Below are 13,981 nucleotides of genomic sequence, written 5' to 3'. Positions count from 1 at the left end.
GGGCTTCCGTCTATGGGGTCACACAGAGTCGGACACGACTGAAGTGACTTAGCAGCAGCAGCAGCAAAGAGAAAAATAATAAATGAACTTTCCTAAAATGGGTTTGCATCGTATTATTAAAGAGACTCTATATTTGTTAAATTTAAATTTTATAGTAAATGAAATGGAAAATAATAATGAGACATTGAAATGCTTTCATTTTTATATTTACATGCTTATCCTAATGATACAGGATGCTGAATTATAGTCACAAATTCTAGATTTTTATTTCCTGTCTCCAATTTGATTTTTTAAAACTTGCCTATACTCTAATGCTGGGAGGGATTGGGGGCAGGAGGAGAAGGGGATAACAGAGGATGAGATGGCTGGATGGCATCTCCGACTCAATGGACATGAGTTTGAGTGAACTCCGGGAGTTGGTGATGGACAGGGACGCCTGGCGTGCTGCAATTCATGGGGTCGCAAAGAGTAAGACACGACTGAGCGACTGAACTGAACTGAACTGAATACATTTTGAAGATGGTGTATATATTAATAATAAATCTCACACCAAAGATAAACATTTCAGTGGAAAGGCCAGAAAAAGAAACATAAATTATTTGAGCAAGTACAAAAGTGGCTATGTATGCTGGATCATTTAGTATTTTTCTTCCTGAGTTGTAGAAATAAAAGCATCTAAAGGTTTCCAGAAGTCAGAAACCAGCAGCTATGCTATGAGATTTGAGAAAAGCATATTTGATGAGGTTGAGTTCAGATTAAGTATAATTTGGATGGGACTTGAATAATTGCAATATGTCTTACATTATCAATGATTTTGCATTGATAATTCCATTGATTATTAACAAAATGTTCCATTTGACAAAAAAAAAAAAAGTCAAAGCTAAAAAGGATTTCAGTAAATGTGGAACACCATTCTCAATATCAAATTCTGTTATTCTTGATTTTTCTGGCTTTTTTTTTTTTTGGCACCTTAGATTCAGTATTATTTTCAAATGTACTACCCTACTTGAATAGTAGGAAGAATTGAGAGACAGGACCAAAGAAGAGAAGACCTTACATAAAGACCAGAGACAATAGAGAGAATCAAGCAGGTGGGATTTTCTGAACGTAGGTGCATGATGGGAGTCAGCCTAAAAAGATTGGGAATTAATTTAAAAAAAAAATTAATCAGTGTTCCAGTAATATACTCTACACTGAATTAAATAGAGAAATGTTATTAGCTTTCTTTTTCTAAGTCACAGAATTCCTCGGCAAGCCCACATCTTTGATGGACTGTTGCTTCTGCCCCATGTGTGTCTACGTTTCTGTAGCTGAAATGTTGATCATTCATTATGACTTAAAACACTTAGATATGGATATAGGTGTGCCTCTGCTTTGCAGTGACTGTTTCCGTGGACATCCAAATTAATTAACACATACCATGAGAGCTATGTGTGAGATACTGAAAATAATGAAATAACTTGATATTTTACAAAAGTGAAAAGAGTGCAATTTCTAAATAGACACACACTCACACACAGACATATATGCAGAGAAGGCATGGCTGAGCTAGACCAGGAGGGAAGGGTGGCCAGTTTGAATTTTGGGTAAGTACCCTTGCTTACACGTTGAGGACTATTTTGACAAAGTAAGCAACTTGGTTCATTTTAATCATTAATTCAAGAAGTTAGTAAATCACTTTTTGTGGAAGAAACATAATACACATTTCATACAAAGATACACTGATGATCAAATGCTTAAAATCTAGATATAGCAAAGAAAAAAGATGACTTAAAGATGGACAATCTCAACCTAAAGCTTTCACACACATGAACTAACACTCACATAGGGGCAAAAAAAAAAAAAAACACCAAAAAGCAATTAATTAAAGGTATTCAGCAGAATTGTTGCAATTATTGAAGTCCTTTGCAATTTAGGAGTCTCTGAGATAGCTATTGTGGTGGATGTATTTCTTACAATAAGTGTGTAACAGGTGAACATTCTAGTTTTCTAGTTTGAATGCTTTAATGAATATAAATGCTAGATGAACCTGCCTCTTACCCTTATGAGAGTTCCTGGACAGGAAGACCAGCTTAGAACTCTTTGCGCAGAAAAATCTGAATAAAAATTATGAATGCTGGATTTGTAGACACTATATTGATATATACAGTTTTTAAAAATTAAATACCATTCAAAAATATTGAGTGGTTAGCTGATGAATTTTGTTTTACAATAAAACAGCTAAATATGCAGAATGTCAAAGGTAAAAAGACATTGAAAATACAACAGAAAAATATCTCATTTTAAAAAATTAACTATATGTATCCCTAAGACTATTTTATATTGCATGGTTATGTATGGATGTGAGAGTTGGACTGTGAAGAAAGCTGATCGCCGAAGAATTGATGCTTTTGAACTGTGGTGCTGGAGAAGACTCTGGAGAGTCCCTTGGCCTGCAAGGAGATCCAACCAGTCCATTCTAAAGGAGATCAGTCCTGGGTGTTCATTGGAAGGACTGATGCTAAAGCCGAAACTCCAAATCTTTGGCCACCTCATGCGACGAGTTGACTCACTTGAAAAGACTCTGTTGCTGGGAGGGTTTGGAGGCAGGAGGAGACGGGGACGACAGAGAATGAGATGGCTGGATGGCATCACCGACTCGATGGACATGAGTTTGAGTGAACTCCGGGAGTTGGTGATGGACAGGGAGGCCTGGTGTGATGTGATTTGTAGGGTCGCAAAGAGTCGGACACGACTGAGCGACTGAGCTGAAATGAAGACATTTAAAAGAGCAAAAAAATTAATTTTGAATTGATAATGAAAAACAGAATGGAGAGGTGAAAAGAATAACACATCAAATGCAAATATCAAGTTATTTCACAAAGGAACTTAAATTCAGAATTTGTATTTTTGAGTGTTCAGACGAATAGCAAAATTACAATCACGTGTCTTCAGAACTAAATAAATATTGTATACACCAGAAATAAAAATATTAAAGTTATTTTTTTAATTTACAGATAGATTTAATAATGATGAAAAACACACTTTATCACACATTTAAAGCACCTGGTGTTATAGGTTTGGTTTTTATAGGAAATTGAAAAATAGAAAGTTGTAACATCCTGTTTTATAAATAAGAAAACAAGAGCTAATAAAAATGAAATAACACTACCTCTGATTGGATCATTCCCACAGATGAAATATTAAGATATGGAAGCAAGAGACAACATATCCAAAGTGATGGAATTTGTACTCCTGACGTTTTCTGACCTTCCAAACCTTTAAGGGTTATTCTTTGGGGTGTTCTCCATCATTTACATCATTATCTTAACTGGAAATAGTCTCATATTAATACCAACTAGGCTAACTAGGCTTGATCCATGGAGAAGGCAATGGCAACCCACTCCAGTACTCTTGCCTGGAAAACCCCATGGACGGAGGAGCCTGGTAGGCTGCAGGCCATGGGGTCGCCGAGAGTCGGACACTACTGAGCGACTTCACTTTTCACTTTCATGCATTGGAGAAGGAAATGGCAACCCACTCCACTGTTCTTGCCTGAAGAATCCCAGGGACGGAGGAGCCTGGTGGGCTTCTATCTATGGGGTCGCAGAGTCGGACACGACTGAAGTGACTTAGCAGCAGCAGCAGCAGGCTTGACCTAGCACTGCACAAACCCATGTATTTTTTCTTGGCAAACTTTTCCTGCTTGGAAATCTGTTATGTGTTTGTCACTCTCCCTAGAACTCTGGAATCTTTGGACTAAGGGCAGAAGCATTTCTGTGCTGGACTGTGCTGCCCAAATGTATTTCTTTCTACTCCTTAGAGACACTGAATGCCTCCTCCTGGCGGTGATGGCTTGTGACCGCTGCGTGGCCATCTGTCACCCTCTGCACTATCCCCTGGTCATGACCCCAAAGGTGTGCCTCCAGCTGGCTGTGGGCTCCCGGGTCAGTGGAATCCCAGTGTAGACAGGGCAAATGTGCCGGATCTTCTCTCTGCATCTCTGTCATTCGAAGAAGATTCACCTCTTCTTCTGTGACATTTCCCCCATTCTGACGCTGGCCTGCGGGGACACTTTTGCACACGAGCTCTCAGTCTATGCAGGAGCTCTGTTGTTTGTTACTGTACGTTTTATGCTGATCCTTGCCTCTTGCAGCAAAATCATTTCCACCATTCTGAGGTTTCTAACAGCCAGAGGAAGAGCCAAAGCCTTCTCCACATGCTCTTCTCACCTGTTGGTTGTGCTTTTATTCTTTGGATCTGCTGCTATTACCTACTTAAGGCCCAAATCCAGACATTCTGCAGGAACTGACAGACTCCTCTCTCTGTTCTACACCATGGTGACTCCAATGTTCCATCAAGGATGTGATTGCAGCATTGAGAAAATTATTACTGAAAAAGAGTAATGTGATGAGTTTATTTTAAAATGCTTTAAATGCTGGCCACAGGGTTATCAGAGAAATTTTTAAAGATGTCTACATTTCCCAGTTTAGAAGTTAACCACTTCTTTTTATACTATATTTTTCAGTTCAGTTCAGTTGCTCAGTCATGTCTGACTCTTTGCAACCCCATGGACCTCAGCACGCCAGGACTCCCTGTCCATCACCAATTCCTGGAGTTTGCTCAAACTCATGTCCATTGAGTCCATGATGCCATCCAGCCATCTCCTCTGTCATCCCCTTCTCCTCCAGCCTTCAGTCTCCTCCCTCCCCGCCCTGCCCATCCCTCCGGGTCATCACCTGAGGCTGGGCTCCCTGTGCTGCACAGCAGCTTCCCACCAGCCAGCCATCTCACGCCTTATTGTGTATGTATGCTGATGCTGCTTCCTCCATTCATCTCATACTCTCTCTCCCCCCATGTAAGTCCACTCCCTTCATCTGTGTGTCCATTCCTTTCCTACAAATAGGTTCATCAGTATCATTTTTTTTAGATTCCATATATATGTATTACTTAGTAAAGAAATTTTTACAAAATTGTGCATCACTGCTGTCCCAGGAGTTCGATCACTGGTTTTTAATCTTCTCTTTACCAGATGTAGAGCAAGTCATTTAGCTACTATTTTTTCCTTTCATTCTTCTAAAGAACAAAATTAAAATGAGTATGAAGCTTATTTAAAAGCACGTGGCTAGCCATACCATCCCACCAGAAGTGTTGCTGTGTGAAATGAATAAACGTGTTTTTTCACACAGGCCTGAATATGATTTTAAAGAAGAAAATACACATTCATGTTTCACAGTGTTTGGTGGTGGTAGATAGTACCTTTTTAGTAGCTTTTCAGCTGTTGCAGAAGCTCTTTTGTGGTAGGAAATGTTTCTCAGAAGTGCAGGTTTCGGCATTTTAATGTGTGTGTTATGACTGAGCACTTCAGTGTTTAAACAGTGCTTTCCTCTGCTGTGTATGTATTCAACACAACTTCATCTGCTATATGAACTTCTGTGAATAGAATCAACTGTAACTACAGACATATCTCATTAGTACTTTGCAAGAATTTAATATACTCATGGTATCAATGTGAGAGCAGTTAAAGAGGTTTTATTGTAAAGAAAAAAAATTGCATGCTTCTGTAGGTGTGGATTTCATAATTAAAAATCCTATAGCTAGATATTTGACAGCATTTTTGCACAAATATCTACTATTTAAAAAAAAAAGTTTCATTTTGTCATCCAGTTTGTTGCTACTCCTATATGATTTTAACATTAAAAAACGTTGTTGAACATGCAGGCTTTGCAGATTTTATTCACAATTTGGCTTACAAAGAATATGACCGCATCATCATTATTTGAAATCATGATAAAACCAAAGCTGGGAGAACTATTTACACAGCTTATGATTCAGTTCAATTCAGTTCAGTCGCTCAGTTGTGTCCAACTCTTTGTGACCCCATGGACTGCAGCACGCCAGACTCCTCTGTCCATCACCAACCTCCAGAGCTTATTCAAACTCAGGTCCATCAAGTCAGTGATGCCATCCAACCATCTCATCCTCTATCATCCTCGTCTCCTCCTGCCTTAAATCTTTCCCAGCATCAGGGTCTTTTCAAATGAATCAGCTCTTAGCATCAGGTGGCCAAAGTATTGGAGTTTCACCTTCAGCATCAGTTCTTCCAATGAATATTCAGGACTGATTTCCTTTAGGATTCACTGGTTGGATCTCCTTGCAGTCCAAGGGACTCTCAAGAGTCTTCTCCAATACCACAGGTCAAAAGCATCAATTCTTTGAGGTTCAGCTTTCTTTATAGTCCAACTCTCACATCCATACATGACCACTGGAAAAACCATAGCCTTGACTAGAAGGAACTTTGTTGGCAAAGTAATGTCTCTGCTTTTTAATATGGTGTCTATGTTGGTCATAGCTTTTCATCCAAGGAGCAAGCATCTTTTAATTTCATGGCTGCAGTCACCATCTGCAGTGATTTTGGAGACCCTCAAAATAAAGTCTGTCACTGTTTCTATTGTTTCCCCATCTATTTGCCATGAAGTGATGGGATTGGATGCCATGATCTTAGTTTTCTGAATTTTAAGCTTTAAGCCAACTTTTTCACTCTCCTCTTTCATTTTCATCAAGAGGCCCTTCAGTTTTTCTTTGCTTTCTGCCATAAGAGTGGTGTCACCTGAGTATCTGAAGTTATTGATATTTCTCTCAGCAATCTTGATTCCAGCTTGTGCTTCATCCAGCCCAGCATTTCTCATGATGTACTCCGCATATAAATTAAATAAGCATGGTAACAATATATAGGCTTGACATGCCCCTTTCCCAATTTGGAACCAGTCTGTTGTTCCATGCCCAGGTCTAACTGTTGCTTTTTGTCCTGGATAAATTTCTCGGGAGGCAGGTCAGGTTGTCTGGTATTCCCATCTCTTTAAGAATGTTCCACAGTGTGTTTTGATCTACACAGTCAAAGGCTTTGGTGTAGTCAATAAAGCAGAAGTTGATTTTTTCTGGAACTCTCTTACTTTTTCAATAATCCAACTTTTACCAATTTTATCTCTGGTTCCTCTGCCTTTTCTAAATCCAGTTTTGAACATCTGGAAGCTTATGGCTCATGTACTCCTGAAGCCTGGCTTGGAGAATGTTGACGATTACTTTGCTAGCATGTTAGATGAGTGCAATTGTACGGTAATTTGAACAATCTTTGGCATTGCCTTTCTTTGGGATCAGAATGAAAACTGACCTTTTTCAGTCCTGTGGCCACTGATGAGTTTTCCAAATTTGCTGGCGTATTGAGTGCAGCACTTTCACAGCATCATCTTTTAGCATTTGAAATAGCTCAATTGGAATTCCATCACCTCCACTAGCTTTGTTCATAGTGATGCTTCCTAAGGCCCATTTGACTTCGCATTCCAGGATGTCTGGTTCTAGGTGAGTGATCACACCATCGTGGTTATCTGGGTCATGAAAATCTCTTTGTTTAGTTCTTCTGTGTATTCTCGCCACCTTTACTTGATATGCTATGCTTCTAATTAACAATACCTATATTGTTACTGACCTATGGTTATGTTTCAATCTATCTTTCCTTTGAATGTTCAACCAAATATGATAATAAGTTCCTATGACTAAAATTTTATCATTAAGATTAAATAGTTAAATATTTATAAATAGCCTTTCAGGAAGAATGGGTTGTTCTCTAGTCTGGAAAGAATCACTTTCTGGTATTTGAAATATACAACGATTTAAACAATATTGTGCATGTATCATTCAAACAACAGTGACATACAGACATGTTTTGTTTTAACATTAAATTTTACTGTCATCCTCTGTGTGTCCCTGTCTGCAAACTGTATCAATTAGGTGTATGAGAGTGTCTGTGACAAAACAGTGACTCAGGAACGACAAAGACCTCCTGCCAGCATCTAACTGAGATTATTTCTCAACCCATAGGCTGACCATGGCAGTCTAGTTGTCAAAGGTAATTGATTGTTAAATGAGGATAAAAGGTTCAGGGGAATGGCCATGTATAATACCACAGAGATGTTTTCATTAATTGATAGCATTTAAAAACATATTCTATAATATTTTAAATTTGCATGCAAATTAAAATGCACTTTTCTGTTGTAAACTTTTTGAGAAGTCTGACAAATCCAGAGTTATGTTACCAAAAACATGGTCAAAATACATAACAGCTTGATAAATCTCCAAAATTCTCATTTTTTATTTCTCTAGTTAATACTCCACCAATTTACTACCAGCATGGGGTCACAGAGAGTCGGACATGACTGAACGACTGAACTGAACTGAACTGAACTGACCAGTCCTCTCTCCATATGCCTTTTTGAAAATGTCATATAAATGGAATCATAAAGCCTTTTAAGTCTGAGTTTTCACTTTGCATAGAGCATTTAGCATATTGCTGCCTGCATCAATATAGTTTGTTTATTTATATTTCTCTGTAGTGTCTCACACGATGTAATATACCAGAGTTTGTTTACTCATTCTTTGGGTGAAGAACACGTGGCCGTTTCCAGAACTTCACTGTTATAGCTGCCCTGAATGTTTGGTAATAGATTTTTGTGTAAATACAAGTTTCCATTTCTCTATAAAGTGGGACTTCTGGATAAATGTATTTTGTAAGTGTGCAATTAACTTTATAATAAACCACCAGCCTTCAGAGAAGCTGTCTCAATTTTCCATTCCTACGAGAAATGCACAGAAGTTCACTTGTTCTAAATCATCACCAGCATTAAATATTATTTGTGCATTGTTTTTTGTTGTTTTGTTTTTATTAGATTTTTTTCAACTATAATGTGTCTAGTGATACTTCATTTTTTAATTTTGATTTTCCTAATCAAACTCAGTAATTTCACACTGAGTTTTTCATGGTGTAATTTGTCATCTCTATATCTTCTTTGATGAATTATCTGTTCAAATTGTTTTCTAACATTTTACTTGTGCTGTTGATTTCTTTATTACGGAGTTTTAAGATTTTTATATATTTATATGTAAATATAAAAAGTATATATGCAGTGTATATGTATTCATATATGTTTATATTCACTGACAAGCTTCCTTGAAAGCTCAGTGGTAAAGAATCCACCTGCCAAGCAGGATATAAGGGTTCAATCCTTGGGTGGGAAAGATCCCCTGGAGAAGGAAATGGCCATCCACTCCAGTATTCTTGCCTGGGAAATCCCATGGACAGAGGAGCCTGGTGGGCTATAGTCCATGAGGTTGCAAATGAGGTTGCAAAAGAGTCAGACATGACTTAGGGACTAAACAACAACAACAATATTCATTAACAGATTACAAAATGAAAGAAAGCCATTATCCAAATATTTTACTGGCAGGAATTAAGCTGATAGAACTGCTCAGCTGCACATGTATGCTATGTTTCATGAAAAGAGACTTGTAACATGGAGTCTGACTCCATATTTGATGTTTGACTGCGGACAGCTTTTAAAGCACACAGTTAAAACAGTTGAAATGGCCCAGTGTAAAATAAAATGGGATCCTCTAAGACTTAAACTCATTATACAAGAACCATTTGAAAGAGAAGGGGAATTGTTTTTTTTTTTTTTTTTAAGTAATTGGGGCCAGAAAGCTCCTTCCTCTTCTCGCCTTCCCCTTCCTTCTGTATCTGCACCAGCCTCCGCAGCCCGACCCTGGGGAGCAGACTCTCCGGGCAACTTGTGGTGTCAAGGCCTCGGCGAGCCTGCGCAGACCTGTCCGCCCTCAGGCTCCCTGCACACCCCCTCCTGGGGGCTGGCCTTGCACAGCCCCAGCTTCAAGCTGGGGATCATCTGGGAGAGAATGGCCATAAGCTGGATCCTCCTATAGTCGGAGATGATGGGGGCCCTAGCAGTCCTGGCCTCCCCAGGAAGGCAGAAGGACCATTGCTTTGCCTCTGCTCAGGCAGTCTGGGCTCAGAGAGTATAGGCTGGTCCAGAGGCCGTCTTCCCAGTCCCAGGGAACAATCTGCAGGGAATAGGGACAAAGGACTCATCCCCCCCCCCCCCACCCATCCACCCACCCGGCAGCGAGGAGCCGCACGATGCCCTGGGGCCCTTGGTTTGTGTCCCTGCTTTGTCTTCCACCTTCATCCATCCCCTTTCTCCAGATCAAGTTGATTCAGGAAGGGGGGGGGGGCGGGGATTACCTCCAAACATTTCTCCATTTTACAACCCAGTTAGGCCGGTCCATAAAATGAAAATAATGAATGACACCATATGATCACAACCTTAATGCCATAGCCCCAGTTATGAAGGCTCCATAGGCAATAACAATGAAATTACCAACTTCATTCCATTAGCAAGTATCAAATGTTTTGCAGCCATAGATTTAGCTAATATACTCTGTTCAGTGCCTATTTTGACTGCCTCTCAGAGGAAGTTTGCTTTCACCTCTAAAGGGACACAAGATACTCTACTTGACTACTCATAGGGTATCTCAGTAGCTCGGCCATCTCATACAATTTTTTCAAGATATTAACTGCATTCAACTCTTTCTGGAAACATGGATATGACATTGTGTATAAATGGATTCAGGCTTCTCTAGTGACTCGGCAGTAAAGAGTCTGCCTGCTGAGCTGCAAGAGATGTCGGTTCAGTCCCTGGGTCAGGAAGATCCCCTGGGAGAGAGTATAGCAATCCACTCCAATGTTCTTTCCTACAGAGTCCCATAGACAGAGGAATCTGGTGAGCTGCAGTCCAGAAGGTCACAAAGAGTCAGACAGGACTGAAGCAACTTAGGACTCATGCACATAAAGGGATTAATTTGACAGATTCATTTAGGACCATGGGAGGAGGTCATCTGGGGAAGGTGACATCTGGTTGACTGGCAAACTGGACCTGGGTGCTCCTCAACCTCTCCTTTGTCTTTAGAATGTACATTCTGTCCAGCATTCCTACAGTGAGAGATATTGTCAAAGTCACAAGAGGTCTTGAGAGAGCAACTTGCTGTTGAGACCACCTGGACAGTGTACATGCTTGAAATTTGTTAAGACCTCTATATAAATATTTGAATTTCTGACTGGTGGGTATTGAGATCCACTTGTCTCACAGTTTCCCATGAAAAGCCCTATATGTGAGACTATAAGCCATAGTTTGATGCTGATTCTAGAAAGAGTTCAACTTTAATTCAATTGTATTTTACTGACCTGCTGCAAAATTAATTCAACCTATTGGAGTACAAGAGCTTCCCCAGTGGTTCAGTGATAAAGAATTTACCTACAGTACAGGAGACCCAGATTTGATCACTGGGCCAGGAAGATCCCCTGGAGGAGGAAATGGCAACCCATTCCAGTATTCTTGCCTAGAGAATTCTATGGAAAGAGGAGCCTGGTGGGTTAGAGTCCATGGGGTTGCAAAGAGTCAGACATGACTTAGAGACTAAACAACAAGATTATTTGGGTATTGACACCAAGGATGAGAAGAATCAGGACTTTTTGTTTGATGATGGCTTACTAGAACCTGAGAGTCACAGTTTCCTGCACAGAGAGGAGTGTTATCAATTTACCAAGTAGTGGGAGAATTTCTTAAAAGAAAATTTAAATTTCTGAAAGAAAATGTATATACACAGTGAGAAACAGAGTACTAACATACTTGGAAATCTCAACTACACAAAAATCTCTATGAACACTGAGAGTTTATTTTTCAGGACTGACTTAGAGGCATACTAACTAGTTTAGATAGTTGTCTCTGGTGCCATCTATTGTCTGAAAGATGGAAGAATTTTAGGTTCTATGCTACATGGAAAACACTTTTTTAAGCTCATTCCTCTCAAGCAGTGCCAATGTGAAAGAGTATTAGCTAGGAAAGTCTGTTTTCTTAAGGCTGGTTCATGGAGAGCATTTAAATATTTGAGTGAAAGTAGCATATATTTCCAGAGAAGGCACTGGCAAGCCACTCCAGTACTCTTGCCTAAAAATCCAATGGATGGAGGAGCCTGGTAGGCTGTAGTCCGTGGGGTCGCTAAGGGTCGGACACGACTGAGCGACTTCACTTCCACTTTTCACTTTCACACATTGGAGAAGGAAATGGCAACCAACTCCAGTGTTCTTGCCTGGAGAATCCCAGGGACGGGGGAGCCTGGTGGGCTTCCGTCTATGGGGTCGCACAGAGTCGGACACGACTGAAGTGAATTAGCAGCAGCCGCATATATTTCAAGTTGACTCACTGGAAAAGACTCTGATGCTGGCAGGCATTGGGGGCAGAAGGAGAAGGGGACGGCAGAGGATGAGATGGCTGGATGGTGTCATCGACTCGATGGACATGAGTTTGAGTGAACTCCGGGTGTTGGTGATGGACAGGGAGGCCTGGTGTGCTGTGATTCATGGGGTCACAAAAAGTCGGACACGACTGACTGACTGAACTGAACTGAACTGAGCATATATTTTCCTAATGACCTCCTTTACCATATTAGTTGCAAGTTCCAAACCAAAGATCCTTAATTCAAACCCTTTTGACCTTGTCACTTTTCATCCAATTCTTTGCTTTTAAAAATTCAATGCATCAATAAATCCATTCAATAAGTTGCTAATTTATATGCATTTTTCAATTCTAACTTATTTTCTAAGGTTTCCAATCATTTGCTGAATGTCTCCCAACTTTTGTCATTTTCATTGTTTTTGGACAATTTTCTTTAGGATGTTTTTAGAATTATTTTAAAATTCTTGCTGGCCAACTCCAATTTTGGTTCAATGTGTGTTTGCTTTTGGCACTTTCCCTCTTGTATGGGCATGAAATCTTTCCTGTTATCATGCTTAGTAATTTGTTTATTACATGCCATACAGACTACAAATATGTTCTACAGGATTTCTCAAATCAATCAATGAAGCTTCAATTATTTTTCTGATGCTATTAAGAGCGATAAACTTCATTCAATAGAAAACTGATTCTTTAGGTTTTGGCAACATGTACTGTAACTGGAAAAGGTCAGTCTTCATTCCAATCCCAAAGAAAGGCAATGCCAAAGAATGCTCAAACTACCACACAATTGCACTCATCTCACACGCTAGTAAAGTCATGCTCAAAATTCTCCAAGCCAGGCTTCAGCAATATGTGAACCGTGAACTCCCAGATGTTCAAGCAGGTTTTAGAAAAGGCAGAGGCACCAGAGATCAAATTGCCAACATCCACTGGATCATGGAGAAAGCAAGACAGTTCCAGAAAAACATCTATTTCTGCTTCATTGACTATGATAAAGCCTTTAACTGTGTGGATCACACCGAACTGTGGAAAATTCTGAAAGAGATGTGAATACCAGACCACCTGACCTGCCTCTTGAGAAACCTGTATGCAGGTCAGGAAGCAACAGTTAGAACTGGACATGGAAAAACAGACTGGTTCCAAATAGGAAAAGGAGAACGTTAAGGTTGTATACTGTCAACCTGTTTATTTAACTTATATGAGAGTACATCATGAGGAATGCTGGGCTGGAAGAAGCACAAACTGGAATCAAGATTGCTGGGAGAAATATCAATCACCTCAGATATACAGATGACACCACCCTTATGGCAGAAAGTGAAGAGGAACACAAAAGCCTCTTGATGAAACTGAAAGAGGAGAATGAAAAGGTTGGTTTGAAGCTCAACATTCGGAAAACAAAAATCATGGCATCTGGTCCCATCACTTCATGGGAAATAGATGGGGAAACAGTGGAAACAGTGACAGACTTTATTTTTTTGGGATCCAAAATCACTGAGGATGCTGACTGCAGCCATGAAATTAAAAGACACTTACTCCTTGGAAGGAAAGTTATGACCAGCCTAGATAGTATATTAAAAAGCAGAGACATTACTTTGCCAACAAAGGTCCGTCTATTCAAGGCTATGGTTTTTCCAGTGGTCATGTATGGATGTGAGAGTTGGACTGTGAAGAAAGCTGATCGCCGAAGAATTGATGCTTTTGAACTGTGGTGTTGGAGAAGGGTCTTGAGAGTCCCTTGGACTGCAAGGAGATCCAACCAGTCCATTCTAAAGGAGATCAGTCCTGGGTGTTCATTGGAAGGACTGATGCTAAAGCTGAAACTCCAATACTTTGGCCACCTCATGCGATGAATTGACTTACTG

At 39.9% G+C, this 13,981-nt stretch overlaps 1 pseudogene; it reads left to right on the top strand.

Annotated features, from left to right (window-relative positions):
• Positions 1-3,174: 3,174 nt before the first annotated feature.
• Positions 3,175-9,750, top strand: LOC148774944 (olfactory receptor 10AG1-like; annotated as a pseudogene).
• The last annotated feature ends 4,231 nt before the right edge of the window (positions 9,751-13,981 follow it).

This window comes from Moschus berezovskii, chromosome 18 (genome assembly GCF_049115385.1).
Source record: "Moschus berezovskii isolate FMDL1 chromosome 18, NW_MosBer_1.0, whole genome shotgun sequence".
NCBI classification, from domain to species: domain Eukaryota; kingdom Metazoa; phylum Chordata; class Mammalia; order Artiodactyla; family Moschidae; genus Moschus; species Moschus berezovskii.
The sequence above is the reverse complement of the archived record's forward strand: the minus strand, read 5'-3'. Positions and strand labels throughout refer to the sequence as shown.